Below are 15,522 nucleotides of genomic sequence, written 5' to 3'. Positions count from 1 at the left end.
AATAATATACAGTATGTGTAAATATACTAAAATAATGTATACATAAGAGAGCCCCAATATTTATCAAATATTGTTTATGGGTGATAGACATATTGTACTAACTAACAAGTGCATAACTTTCAGTGTTAGCTGTTTGTTAGGGTGGAGAAATTACATTTTCTTAAATGTTAAAAAGTTGTGCTGCAAGTAGAGTGAAAATCATTAAAATATTATCCAGCCTTCAGAATGCCTGTAGTTGCCTTCCAGGCCATAGTAACAGACACATTTCCATCACTTCTGTGTAGCGTCCAAGCCTACTACTACCTTCTACCCCAATGCATTCCTATTGGATCGTCACTATGATGGGCTGCCACACTGGCCAATAGGAATGAACAGAAGTCTAGATGAAGCAGGTCAGGTTTAGCCACTACCAGGAATTGGTGGAGCTTGGTCTCTCAGTGGTCCAATGTTTGACTGTAGATCCTTACCTCACTGCTGAGTACTGTAGTGGCACAGGAAGAGACCACAGAGTGGAGAGGTTGAGATGGACATCCAAAAACTTTTTTTTTTGGGGGGGGGGGGATACAGCACCAAACACCACATTAGTTATATGTACTAGTGTGTATCCCATTACCTGCAGGATGCTTCTTCTTGTCAAAACCTTCTCTTCATGCCTCCTTCATAGTTGCCAAATACTGCCCTGAGTGGCTGTCTTCTGGGAGTTAATAGTTGCTGTTACTAGTTTGGACAGTTGTGCCACCCACCTGCCCCCTTCTGTCCTCTCTGCCATTCACAAAACACATATTACTATTCCTCCACAATTTTCTGTGAATGGGAAAGGAGCAGTAGAATGACTGGATTTCAACAGTCCATTCATAAAACACAGTACATTGTGGGAGAATAGTAATACAAGCTCTATGAATGGCAGAAGGGGGCAGGCGAAAGGCACAATTTTTCAGACTAGCAGTGGCTGCTGTTAACTCTTACCAAGAAGGAAGATCGTTGCTCAGGGCAATATTTGGGAGCTATAAAGGAGACGTTAACTCAGCTTAATAGCAAAAAAAAAAATACTAAAATAGCTCAGCTTAAATAGCAAAAAAAATACTAAACTAACTCAGCTTAAATAGCAAAAAAATACTAAACTAATTCAGCTTAAATAGCAAAAAAAAATAAAATACTAAACTAACTCAGCTTAATAGCAAGAAAAAAAATACTAAACTAACTCAGCTTAAATAGAAAAACAAATACTAAACTAACTCAGCTTAAATAGCAAAATACTAAACTAACTCAGCTTAATAGCAAGAAAAAAATACTAAACTAACTCAGTTTAAATAGCAAAAAAAAAAATACTAAACTAACTCAGCTTAAATAGCAAAAAAAGAAAAAATACTAAACTAACTCAGCTTAATAGCAAGAAAAAAATACTAAACTAACTCAGCTTAATAGCAAGAAAAAAATACTAAACTAACTCAGTTTAAATAGCAAAAAAAAAAAATACTAAACTAATTCAGATTAAATAGCAAAAAAAATAAATACTAAATAGCAAAAAAAAACAAAAATACTAAACTAACTCAGCTTAATAGCAAGAAAAAAAATACTAAACTAACTCAGCTTAAATAGAAAAACAAATACTAAACTAACTCAGCTTAAATAGCAAAATACTAAACTAACTCAGCTTAATAGCAAGAAAAAAATACTAAACTAACTCAGTTTAAATAGCAAAAAAAAAAATACTAAACTAACTCAGCTTAAATAGCAAAAAAAGAAAAAATACTAAACTAACTCAGCTTAAATAGAAAAAAAAAATACTAAACTAACTCAGCATAAATAGCAAAAAAAAAATAAATACTAAACTAACTCAGCTTAAATAGAAAAACAAATACTAAACTAACTCAGCTTAAATAGCAAAAAAAAAATACTAAACTAACTCAGCTTAAATAGCAAAAAAAAAATAATACTAAACTAACTCAGCTTAAATAGAAAAACAAATACTAAACTAACTCAGCTTAAATAGAAAAAAAAAATACTAAACTAACTCAGCATAAATAGCAAAAAAAAAAAAAATACTAAACTAACTCAGCTTAAATAGAAAAACAAATACTAAACTAACTCAGCTTAAATAGCAAAAAAAAATACTAAACTAACTCAGCTTAATAGCAAGAAAAAAAACACTAAACTAACTCAGCTTAAATAGCAAAAAAAAAAAAAAATACTAAACTAACTCAGCTTAAATAGCAAAAAAAAAAAACTAAAATAGCTCAGCCTAAATAGCAAAAACAAATATTAAACTAACTCAGCTTAAATAGCAAAAAAATACTAAACTAACTCAGCTTAATAGCAAGAAAAAAAACTAAACTAACTGAGCTTAATAGCAAAAAAAATACTAAACTAACTCATCTTAAATAGCAAAATAAAAATACTAAACTAGCTCAGCTTATTAGCAAAAAAAAAAAATACTAAACTAATTCAGATTAAATAGCAAACAATTACTAAACTAACTCAGCTTAAATAGCGATTGAACCATACTTCTGACATGAATATAATATTTTCCCACCATATGTTTAATTACGTAACTTTTTATAGTGACTCTAGAAAAGCCTTTCTCGACCTTCTAAACACAGAGGAACCCCTAAAATACTTTCCAGTCTCAAGCAACCGCTGCTTATAACTACTATAGATAAAGCATATGGTACATTAGTGTAATGGTCAGTGGGAAGAATTCTCCTTACCCAGGTGGTCTATCAGAAAAATCCCCCTTACGGATAACTAAGAAGATTATTGGCTAATACCTGAGGATGGGCTGTGATTGTCATTCTCATGTCTTGATAAATAAAGCTATTTAAAAAAAAGATCATCGGTTTCAATATTCATCTGAAAGGCAGAAATTGCTAATTGCTCAAGAAACCCCTAGACACCTCTAGAGGAACCCTAGGGTTTCACGAAGCCCAGGTTGAGAAAAGCTGCCCTGGATGCATACTGTATGTTTGAGCTGCACAAATACAACTCCTAGAAAATGAATAATCAAATTAAAGGTAGAAAAATAAGGCCCTAAATGTAAGCGCTTGTTACCATGAATTGTGCGATGGCTCCTTAGCCTGATTAGCAGACCGTACTGGAGATTAGGCATCTGGAAACCTCATTACTTAGAATTATGCAAGAGGTCTCCTGATTACATTGTGAGCACAAAATTGGATGTTTTGTATAATTTATGCTTATGTTGTGCCTTCTTGTGCTCCTTTTTAATGATGTGTTTTTTCAAATAATGCATTTATTGTGCAGACATTACAGGGATCTGTGTATCTTTCATTTGGCAGAGTGGTAGAGATAAAACAGGAATATAATTTCTTATACTTTCTCATATTCTTATCATTTTGCTGCCACCAAATCACAGAAGTAGGGGTTTAGTTAAAAGGGGCATGTGCAACATATCATCACTTGGCACACTTTACCCAACATTTGAAATGCGTTGAGGGGAACAGTGCTGCTACAACTGGATCTGGCTGCTGGAGCAGACCAGAACACATACAGATTTGAAAACTGTCCAGAACTGCTACAAAGATTCTGGTTAACCAATCAGTGTCTTCTGTGCGCTTGCTGGGGCCTAGTTGGTATGAAGTTGAGTTGAGGTGTGGAATATAGTTCCTCAGGATGACAACTCAAAGATAGTGAGGGAAAGAGGGGAGATTGAACACTTTTCCTCTTGGTGGTAGTGAACTAGTGCGGGGTCCCCTTTAAAGCACTAAACATAGGGCAGGCTTGAAGTAACGAATAGCGACAATTGACATCAGTGTCTATGGACAAAGACAACTCCCTCTGAATATCAAAGGCAAAATGAACAGTAGTAGGAATCCTGCTTTGTTGAAAAAGGGAAACTTGTTGCTTCAGTTGGCACTGCTGTACCCTGGCCTGCAAATGTTTGTCCTGAGGTCAGCTTGTACGATTAACTGTAATGTAAATGTATCCCAACTATGGCAGCTGGGAGAACTAGGCTGCAAACTGGGTCAACTATATGTAATGTTCACAAATATGTGTAGGTAGATAGCTAAGGTGGCAAACTGTCAGTATTCACTTGGTTAGTGGATACTTTAAAGGGGACCCTGCACTAGTTCACTACCACCAAGAGGAAAAGTGTTCAATCTCCCCTTTTTTCCTCACTATCTTTGGGTTGTCATCCTGAGGAACTATATTCTACACCTCAACTCAACTTCATACCAACTGGGCCCCAGCAAGTGCACAGAAGACACTGTAGTGCTCTTAAAGGGACATTGCTCAATTCCAAATGATAGTTCTCAGTAATTTACATCTAAACCTTGTCATCTAGTCTGAGGACCCACAGTGAGTGTTTCTTGATAGTTGTTTCTGCTCATTGGGGATTAAACAGTCCCCTCAGATTGAAGGCAGTGGATTATTTCTGAAAGTAGGCCTGCTAACAGTTATTGTTGCTTTACTGTGAATGTGGTTACTTTTGCTCACAATTGCCAAGAATGATTATATCTGCTGCATATATCAGTGTCATTTTGTTCTTTTTGTTACCTTTTATGATTTATTTTGGTCACATGACTATGGTGGTGTCAGCAGAGGTCGGGCTTTCAAAAAGAGGTTCAGATTGACAGGGAACTTAAAAAAAAATACTAAGCAACCCTTAAGGGGGTAGTGCTACACTGTAATTATTACATCTGGAGGTGCAACGGTACCTCCTTTCGAATCAAGTAATGGAAAGGAAGTGAGAGCAAAATGAGGCTTCTGTGATTATATATTGTTGTCATTGACCATTTGTTGCCAACATGATATCAAGACTGCCCATTTATTGTCTACATTTTGTGGCAATTATCACATGATCTCCTTAGGTTGGCAACTAGGCTGTCTATTTAAAAAACCTAATAGGCAAGACTGCCCATTTGCTGTTCACATTTTGTAACAATTATCACGTGATCTCCTCAATGTGGAGCTAAAGTCAAAATTTAGAAAAATAAAAGTCAGCAGCTACAAAAACGGTAGCTGTTGACTTTAAAAAACAGCCACTTACCTGTCCCTCGATCCAGTGGTGTCCTCACCACAGCTGGGTTCTCCAGCCGTCCTGTGTCCCCGGTGCTTTTGTGTGGGTCCCCGCTGTGACAGCTTGTGGCTTCACAGCTGGGTGCCCACTGTGCATGCTCCAGTAGCACTGCGCTTTGTGAATGGTCCCATAGTCTTCTTTGACCTGTCATGTTTTACAGAAGACTACGGGGAGGGGTAACTTCCGATTCCAACTGCCTAGGCGATCACAGGTGGATTTGAACAAATATGCCAATCCTTAATGGGAAGCGGGGGATTAAAACGGAACTTCCCCTTTTGGGTGAAACTCCTCTTTAAGTTGGCCATTGGGCGGCCTATTTAATTAACCTAATAGACAGCCCAAAGGCCAACTGAAGGATGCACATGGCACACTGACAATGCTGACACTCTTGTAACTGCAAAGCAGTAGATTAGTGTTAATCTGCAACAGAAAGTGATGTTACTGGCAGGATCTCCAAGTAAGAAATCTTACAGCAAATTCATGAAAAAATTTGCTTAGGAAAACTGTGAACAGTAACATGAAGTTTAAGGTGTCCTTCACACAGTTACCTGCATACACCAGATTCCAGCAGCAAGTTGATTCTGACATCTGGGGTGACAGGTGTATGCTAACAGCAGCGGTTGCTCAGCCTGTACAAAGTATTGACACACTCAGAGGAGTCATTGCTGGTCGCATGTATCTGCTCACTTTTAGGCCATCTCTGAATACCTATCTCTTCAGGGAAGCCTATCCTGCCTTCAGCTAATAATGGGATCTTCTACTCCTCCTACCGGTCCATCCCCCACAGTTACTACCTTTTGTACCACTAGCCCCTCCCTCCTAGATTGTAAGCTCCAAGAATCAGGCCCTCCTAACCCTCTTGTATTGAACTGTATTGTTGCTGTATTGTCTCCCTTTATATTGTAAAGCGCTGAGCAAACTGTTGGCGCTATATAAATCCTGTATAATAATAATAATAATAATAATAATAGCTGCACTCTCAAAAGTTACATGTGGTTAGGCATGGATGAGCAACCCTGGATGTAGAAAGATGCGCCCAGGCTCAGACACCCATACCACTGTAAGTGGCACTGCTGTTCCCATACACCTGTCATCTCAGCCACAAGAATACACCAATTCTTGCCGTTAGGATCCCGTGTAGGCAGGGCCCAAATACGTAGAGTGGAGGGAAGACACATGGAGACCTGGGATTGCAATGAAGTGTAATGACATAAAAGTTCCAACAAAACAGTTACAGAGTCTACATGTCAGCACTAAACTGGCCAGCAACACAACGCATATTATGACAACAACAATGTATGGCAGATGAGGCAGCTGGAAGGCAGTCATGCAGCAAGGCACCTGTGAACAGAAAGGCTCCTGGGTGAGGCACTGGTGAGGGGTCCTGTCATTCCTCCACTAGAACCTCACCCTACGTTAAGGTCACTCTCCATAACCAGCAGGTAAATGTCCTTACCTAAGCACTAAGCAAAATAGCCACCAACTGAACGGGGCAGTTCTATTTATTAGCACTGCCCACACTAAAGAGGTAATTGGGGGAAGCAAGTCCAATCAGACATCTGTGCACATGTTGACACCTATGGAGGCCAAGAGGTACCCGAGTTCCCCCTGTCTACCACTCCCTTTACATGGCACAGGGAAATCAAACTACACCTGCATGGGTATTCGTGTGTGTGCAGAAGGCCTAAAGGTTTTGGAACAAATAACAATATATTTAAAGATAATGAGGTGGCAACTCTGCACATTATTGATTCTAATGTGATTGTCAATAAAGTAAAAAAAAGAATTAAGTAGTAATAAAAAAAAGTTAAAAGTTTGTAAGGCTAAGAATCAAACAAGAGAGATGCAAGCAGAAATTGCACATGACTTTCATTCCTTATATTGTGAATGCATCTATCATCTGTAGCAGTTATCAAGTACATAAAGAATATATAAAACATTGCTATGTTCTGAAATTCAAAACCAATACGTGACTTTTTAAAACTACTATTTGACTTTTTCTTTTTTTTTACATGAAAAAGGCCCTGTACACATAACCTTAGAGACACTGGGAAGTTATGTGTAATAAGGCTTTCATTCACAGAAAGGTTTATGGCTTTTCTAAAATTACATCTTGTTATGTTAGATGGCCAGATAAAATACTTGGTGGAATTCTTCTTTAATCTTGCGCACATCTGCCAGCAATATCTTTTAGTCTGGACTGCCGGATTCATTTAGTTTAGTGTTTGTTTCCACTAAATAACTCCCTATTTAGAGAAAACAGGAATTAAACTGTCTGCTACATTAAAATATATCCTTAAATCCTTCAAATATAATTGGCTTGTAACCTTTTCCTCTTCCATGTCTGTCCTGGAAGACTATGACAGCACAGGAAGGATCTGGATATCTGCTGATGTGTTGCCTCATTTGTATCTCAATCCAGTTGTACATGGACGCTGCGTGTTGAAGTAGTGTCTGGAAGGGTTATTCAATTTACAATTACTATGTCTCATAATTGGGTGTTATGTTTCTGTCTTATAAAAATATCTCTTGTCTAGAAGCATGGTGTCTTTGAAGTTATAATGAACTATTATTACAATGTACTGTATAATATCATAGTAAGTATCTGTATCTTACATTTTAATTATGAACACCTGAAAAAAAAACAACCCAAACCTACTCCTGTGGCTAAACAATACATTAAAAACTGACCAATAAGGTGTATAGCAGCCTTTCTCAGACTATTTTTCTGAAAGAAACCCTTAAAATATTTGTTAGGTCTCAAGGAATCCCTGATAGAATTAATTGATTGGAGGACAATGGGAAGAATGTACCTTACATTGCTTAAATCAGGAAAACATTTATTGAAGCAAATGCAGAGCATACAGTTACAGAGCAATTAAAGCATTCAATAAGTCGAGTGATACATAAGCGCAACCGGCAAAAAAGAGGATAACGTTGCTTGCCAGACAGCATACAGTCATGGCCAAAAATATTGGCAACTCTGCATTTCTGTCAGATAATGCACTACTTTGCCCAGAAAATTGTTGAAATTAGAAATGTTTAGGTATTCTCATTTTATTTCTTTTGTTTGTATTGGTTTGACACAAAAATGTGGAGAAACAAAAAACCAAATCTGACACATTCCACACAAAACTCCAGAAACGGACTGGACAAAATTATTGGTACCCTCAATTTAATATTTGGTAGCACACCCCCAGGAAAACATAACTAAAATCAACTGCTTTCTGTAACCATCAATGGTTTTCTTCCACCTCTCTACTGGAATTTTGGACCACTTTTCTTTTTGCCAACTGCTCCAGGTCTCTCAGATTGAAAGGGTTCCTTTTCCCAACTGCTGCTTTGAGATATTTCCACAGGTACTGTATGGGATTGAGATCTGGACTCATTGCTGGCCAGTTCAGTACTCTCCAGTGCTTTGTCTGAAACCATTTCTGGGTGCTTTTTGACATGTGTTTTTCTGACACTGGGCTCTGCATTGCACTCCAGAATTCTTTGGTAGTCTTCAGATTTCATAATGCCATGCACATGGTCAAGACAGCCACTGCCTGAAGCAGCAAAGCAACCCCAAAACATTAGTGAACCTCCACCATGTTTGACTCTAGAGACTGTATTCTTTTCTTTAACCACTTCCCGACCGCGCTATAGCCAAAATACGGCTACAGCACTGTCGGCTAGTTCTGGGAGGTTGTCCATAGATGTCCTCCCAGAACCACACCCCCCATGCGCGATCTGTGATCACTGTGTCCTTCAGACACAGCTTCTTATGTGTGCAAGTAAAGGGCGAATCAGTGTCCAGTCATAGCTGATCACAGTATAAATAGGAAATTCCGGTTATTTGCAATCCTCTCCTCACGCTGACAGCGAATGAGGAGAGGAGAGCCGGTAAGTGGCATTTCTCAGGGGGACATCTACACTGCTCATCAGGGCACTGACGATCAGTGCCCTGATGAACAGTGTAGCCCCATCATTGCGGTCAATAGTGCCCATCTGTGCTGGCTTTCACTGCCCATCAGTGCTGGATTTCAGTGCCTCTTCAGTGATGCCTGTCAGTGCCCATCAGTGCAGCCTATCAGTGCCCATCAGTGCAGCCTCATCAGCGCACATCAGTAAAAGAGAAAAATCACTTATTTATAAGACAGAAGCTAAGATAAACTTTTTTTCTTCTAAATTTTTGGTATTTTTTTGGTTTGTTTAGCAAAAAAAAAAAACCCACTGGGGATTAAACACCATAAAAAAAGTTCTCTTTGTCTCAAAAAAAATGCTAAAAATTTAGTTTGGGTACAGTGTTGCATGACTGCACAATTGTCATTCAAAGTGCGACAGCGCTGAAAGCTGAAAATTGGCCTGGGCAGGAAGGAAGTGAAAGTGTCCGGTAGGCTAGAGGTTAAAGGCCTCTTTTTCTGAAAACAGAAGAATGATGGGCTGTAATTTTGTTTCATCTGTTCACAGCACATTCTCCCAAAAGGATTTTGGCTTCCTCCAATATAGCTTTTTTATGTTTCTGTGTCAGCAGTGGGGTCCTCCTGGGTCTCCAATCATAGCACCCTTTTCATTCAGATTGCGATGTATAGTGCGAACTGACACAGTTGTTCCCTGTGCCTAACGGTCAACTTGAATTTGTCTGGAAGTGTATCAAGGTTCTTTATCCATCATTCGAACAATCCTTTGTTGCAATTTTTGATCAAGTTTTCTCTTTCGTCCACGTCCAGGGAGATTAGCTACAGTGCCATAGGCTGTAAACTTCTTGACAATGTTGTGCACAGTGGACACAGGAACATTAAGATACCTGTGATGGACTTGTAACCTTGAGATTGTCCATGCTTTTCCACAATTTTTGTTCTCAAATCCTCAGACAATTCTTTGCTGCTCTTCCTCTTTTCCATCCTTCATGTGGCACACAGAGACACACAACAGAAAGGTTGAGTACATTTTTCACCATTTTAACTGGTTGCCAGTGTGATTTCTATATTGTAAGTATCTGTTAATTGATACAGGTGAGTTAAATTACAAATTACATGAACATCACAAACTTGGAATACAATTATTTCTTACAATTTTGACAAGGTGCCAATAATTTTGTCCAGCCTATTTTTTGAGTTTTGCGTGGAATGTGTCAGATTTGGCTTTTTGTTTCTCCACTTTTTTGTGTCATACCAATACAAACAAAATAAATAAACATGAGAATGCCTAAACATTTGTAATTCCAAAAATTTTCTGAGTGAAGTGGTGCATTATCTGACAGAAATGCAGGGATGCCAATATTTTGTCCATGACCGTAGGTCCTACTTTAGGCCAAGCAACGAACAAGTAGCAATAGATCACCAAATAAAACAATATACTGTACTACCAGTTAAAATGGTAAAAAATTGGATGACCATACCAAAGCCTGCCTAAGACCCCAGCGCAGGGGGAGATTGCCTGCTAGCTGCCCGAGACCCTCAGTCCAGGGGAGGGATTGCCTGCTAGCTGCCCGAGACCCTCAGTCCAGGGGATGGATTGCTTGCTAGCTGCCCGAGACCCCCAGTCCAGGGGAGAGATTGCAAGATTGCCTGCCAGCTGCCCAAGACCCTCAGTCCAGGGGAGAGATTACCTGCTAGCTGCCCAAGACCCCCAGCACAGGGGAGAGATTGCCTGCCAGCTGCCTGAGGACTCATCCCAAACGGTGAGACCCCCCGCATGATCCGGACTCCAACAGGTACCTGTGTTCCACTTTCTATCCATGGGAGACCAGGCACCCTGTCGGATCCGTGAATATATGCTCTCTCCCTGTTTTACCTGAACTGTTCCTGTACTGACCCCCCACCCCCCCTGTTGGATTACAATTGCTACAGAGACTCTTCCTTTGCTCTCGGTGTTGGACTACAAGTGTGTTAGCCCCTCCTTGCTGCCCCTTACTGGCGAATTCACCCTCCCTGCAAATCCCTCTATTGAGTGACTGTCATCTGTTTGTCTCAATAAACCTTTGTGGATTTGCCATCTACTCTGTGTGTTCTGTCCTGCCTACCCTCCATCACACCCCCTTGCTAACCAGGCCATTTTTTGCGATACATCGCTGCGTTACTTTAACTGACAATTGCGCTGTCATGCAACACTGCAACCAAATGAAAATGATGTCCTTTTCTTTCTCACAAATGGAGATTTCTTTTCGTGGTATTTGATTGCCTCTGCGTTTATTTTTTGCGCTACAAGCAAAAAACCCGACAATTTTGCAAAAAAAATAATTTTGACTTTTTGCTATAAAACATATTCAGTAAAAAAATGTTAAAAATCTAATTTCTTCCTAAATTTAGGTCAAAATGTATTCTGCTACATGTCTTTGCTAAAAAAAAATCCAAATATGTGTAAATTAATTGGTTTACGTGAAAGGTATAGTGTTTACAAATGGCAGTATATATACTAGGATTTTTTTTTTGCATACTTTTAATGGCGATGATCAGTGACTTATAGCGTGACTGCAAGACTGCAGCGGGCATTCTGACACTGGGTGGGAACTGACTAACTGTCACTGACATCCCCAGTGACACTAATACAGTGATCAGTGCTAATACAAAGCACTGACACTGTATTAATGACACTGGGCAGGAAGGGGTTAACATCTGGGGCGATCAAAGGGTTAACTGTGTGCTGTGTGGTTCACATTATGTGCTGTGTACTGTGTTTTACTGTGTAAGCATGCTGCTTTGTATTGCTGTGCTATGCAGAGCAATACAAAGCAGCATGCTGGAGGTGACAGGGAAGAGATCTGTATTGTTTACATACAGACCTCTCCCCTGTCAGTGTTCCTTGTCAATCGGCAGGTGCCGGCGGAGAATCTCCGGCCGGGAACCAGTGATTGACAGCTGTAGCCACCAATGGTGGCATGGGTAGGGAGGTGGATGTGCCCCCTACCTGGAAATTCAAAATCATGTGTATATATATATATATATATATATGTGTGATTTTGTGCAGCCCTGCTACCCTGTAGCAGTACTTAGGGCGGAGGGGAAGCGGTTAAGCTCATAGTTTTTTTTAGAAGCAGAGCAACAGGGTCACTTTAACAAGGCTTATGGCTTCTAATATCCAAATGATGTGAGCAGCAGCTACCTCCTTCACACCTTCACATGTAGATTCCTTTTCCCATTTCCTCTTGATGCCACATTTGGGCAGAAAGTAGAGGGAATGTTCAATAGGGTAGTGGATGTTCAATGGATACCTTGCAGCACAGTTTCATGGCTTGATTCCTGGCTAGGGCATCATCTGCATGGAGTTTGCATGCACTCCCTTTGCTTGCTTGGGTTACCTCTCAAACTCCAAAGACACATTGGTTAATCAGATTCAGTCTACATTAGCCCTAGTATGTGTATGTATGAATGTGAGATAGGGACCTTAGACTGTAAGCTCCTTGAGGGCAGTGACCAGTGTGACTGTACAGTATATAAAATGCTGTGTGAGTTGTTGGTGTTCTACAAACGATTTTAACAAACATTTGCCCCAGCTGCATACCATGGACTGTAAGAGAGTCCAAGGCATCAAAAAGGTTATTCTTCACCCACAACTAACCAATGTTATATACAAGTGTATTGTACTTGATCATTAATCAGGGGGAAGAAAATCTGTTCTTACACAGGGGATCACCACTGGACACAAGTAAAAGGAAGGCCCAGAGTAAGAAGAAAGAAGACCTGAACGAAGGTTCGGCATGACATGGGTTAAAGGGGGTTGGGAGAGGAGAGTCCCATTAGCTAAAGGGGGAGTCTAAATGGTTTTAAGGAGGGAGTGGGCAGAGCTACAAGGGGTGGTCTGACAGGGTGTGGCAGGAGGTCTTCAGTCTGAAGAGAGTTTTCACATAGCAAACTTCCCTCCCGCCTGCCCGTTGTTTTATGGTTTGTTTTGGTGGTGGTTGTGCCAGTTGGTGCTGGGGGACGACCGGCGGGATGCAAGGTCTTCGTTGGTTAATGTGGGCACAAGAAAGGCACTTTGTAGGAACCCGTTTGAGGTACGGCTTCCAGTTCTTTTGGTGGGGGTATCTGTGGTGGTGTCTCCGAGTCGGTGGTGTCTCCGAGTCGGTGGAGGCCTAGTTAAGCAGGACGCAGGTATTCGTTTTCTTGATGCCTACTGGGACCTTGAAAAACCTTTGTTATACTGTGTTTCTGTTATTTAAATGTTATTTATTAATGGTTGTAATAAAAGGCCGTTTTTGGGCCATTAACTCCATTTTGTTGTCAGTGTGGTTACTTAGGTTAAGGATGAGGGGTAGGTATTGGTTCAGTGGGACTGGATCAAACCATCTTTAGTCCCCTGGTCAAGTTTATTGGTGTAGCCTTCTTCCATTTTTAATGCGTTTTAGACCACCTTCGTCAATTAATACGATTATTTTTAGAAATAAAAGCTAACATGAATAAAACTCAAATCTGGGAAATCTGGAAATTCTTCCTTGCAATGAGGCTGTGCCCAAACTGCAAGGGTTAAAGGCTTGTTTAGTCTAGAGTAGTGATTGTCAAACTATGGGTTATAGGGGCCTCAAATGCAGCCCATGACATCAGCAAAGGGCCACACACAATGTTCAATATACAGTATGTAATGTTGGAGAGGACTGTCACAAACTATCGATATTCTGTCTCTCCAATCTAAGCATTGAAAGTGTGATCTCTGTAACTTACAGTTGTGATGAGATAGCGATAACTCCAATCTTATTTGAATAAACAGGCAGTGACTCGATCCAGATGACACCTTGTAGATCTTGTGAAGTTTATTCCATAAACTGAGAGAATCTTACAACAATGAACATCTGATAGGTCAAAAGATCATAAGTTGCTCTGCTTCATGACATGAGGCTTGCTGCAATGCCTTACTGGGAAAAGGGATGGGCTATCTATAGAGCATTAACTAAACCAAAGGAAAGGGAGGAGCAGAGACAAAATACAGAAAACACTTAAAGGCATATGACAGTCATGTGAAACATTACAACCGACCTTAGGATCCATGTACACGGGACACTTCTGAATGATGGAAACTGACTGCTGGAAAATGTTGGTTAAAAAGCATCTGTTTAGCTGCGTTTGCATAACGTGTTTATGAGCGTTTGCGTTTAGAAGCGTTTTTTAAAGATAACCTCAGGAGACCTTCCAGAATGCACTGGAAAACAGTACAAAATTAACTATTTCAGACATTTTGAGAGAAATAGAGAGAGTAGAAGCAGAGAGAGCAGTATTTGTTGAGATTAGCTGTCGTTTTTTTTTTTTTGTGGTGTTTGGATGTGTTCCAGCTCATTTCTGTGCAGAAATTATTGCAGCAGTGTCTAACATATTTTTTTTCAAGCAAAACCTCAAAATATGGTGTACCAGGTCCATTTGAGTACCGGGAAAATGCTTTGCATGCATTTGTCATGATGAAAAAAGGCTCTGGACAGCATCTGGAAAAAAAATTTCAAACTCAAATGCCTATAAACGCGGTTAGCCACATTAGCCACGTTTACAAGCGTTTTGCATTTGAAACTCTGATAAAATCTACTGCTGAACGCAAGTTTTCTGCGTTCAAAAAAAGTTCGTAAACTCAACTACCTGTAAACGACATAGTGTACAGGAACACCTAGGAAAACATTAGGGAGAGTTCAGGGCAGTGGCGTCCTGAGGCAGGTGCGGGGGGTACGGTCTGCACTAGGTGACACCTACCGCACAGGGTGACACCAGACCAGCTCCGCAAAAGGGTAAGTTGTAAAGCAAGCAACGATCGTCGGCTTTCTTTACAACTTACGTTTTCGTGGAGCGGGTCCGGTGTCACCCCGTATAGGTTGCATGCTGAAGATCCCCGCTGGATGGATCGCTGTGGATTGGGGAGCATAATGGATTGAACTCTGATCCATTATGCGCAATCTGCAGATCCGATCCATTCTGTGGGGACCGTCGGAGGGGGTGTCACCAAGTGTTATCGCACCGGGTGACACCAACCCTCGGGACGCCCCTGGTTTAGGGGCTGCTGAAAAAAATGCTGAACAGCTCCTGAACGTGAGTTTATCAGCTGCAGTGTATATGGAGCCTAATAAAGGAAAGGAGGGTCAGAGATTGTAGACAGGATCCATTTTTGGCTGGGAATACACTACAGAGAACAATATGAAACTGGGAACATAGTACATGATTCTAGTAGAGACCAATGCTATTACCCTAATCAATGTTCCCACTACAGACTGCTGAGGTCCGAGGGCCGCTCATCATATACCAAAGGGCCGCATGTGGCACTGGGGCCACAGTTTAGGCACCTGTAGCGGGTCTGCCCCGGAGATGGTACTCCCCCATGCTCTGGCAGTGTTACTGTCCCGTGGCATCCTAATGCCCAGTGTAGTGCTACTGACCCTGCATAGGTCCTTAGACCACTGGAACATGGGGGAGAAGATGCTGCAGGGTGGAGGATACGGTATGTAGATCTACTCTTCCTTCCTCCTAGACCTAAACGAGCAGTCAACCCTTGCAGTGTGGGCACAGCGCCAACGCAAGGACGATTTTTTACAT

This window comes from Staurois parvus, unplaced genomic scaffold (assembly GCF_062004578.1).
Source record: "Staurois parvus isolate SC_StPar_1 unplaced genomic scaffold, SC_StPar_1.0 ptg000422l, whole genome shotgun sequence".
NCBI classification, from domain to species: domain Eukaryota; kingdom Metazoa; phylum Chordata; class Amphibia; order Anura; family Ranidae; genus Staurois; species Staurois parvus.
This window is presented reverse-complemented; position numbering follows the sequence as displayed.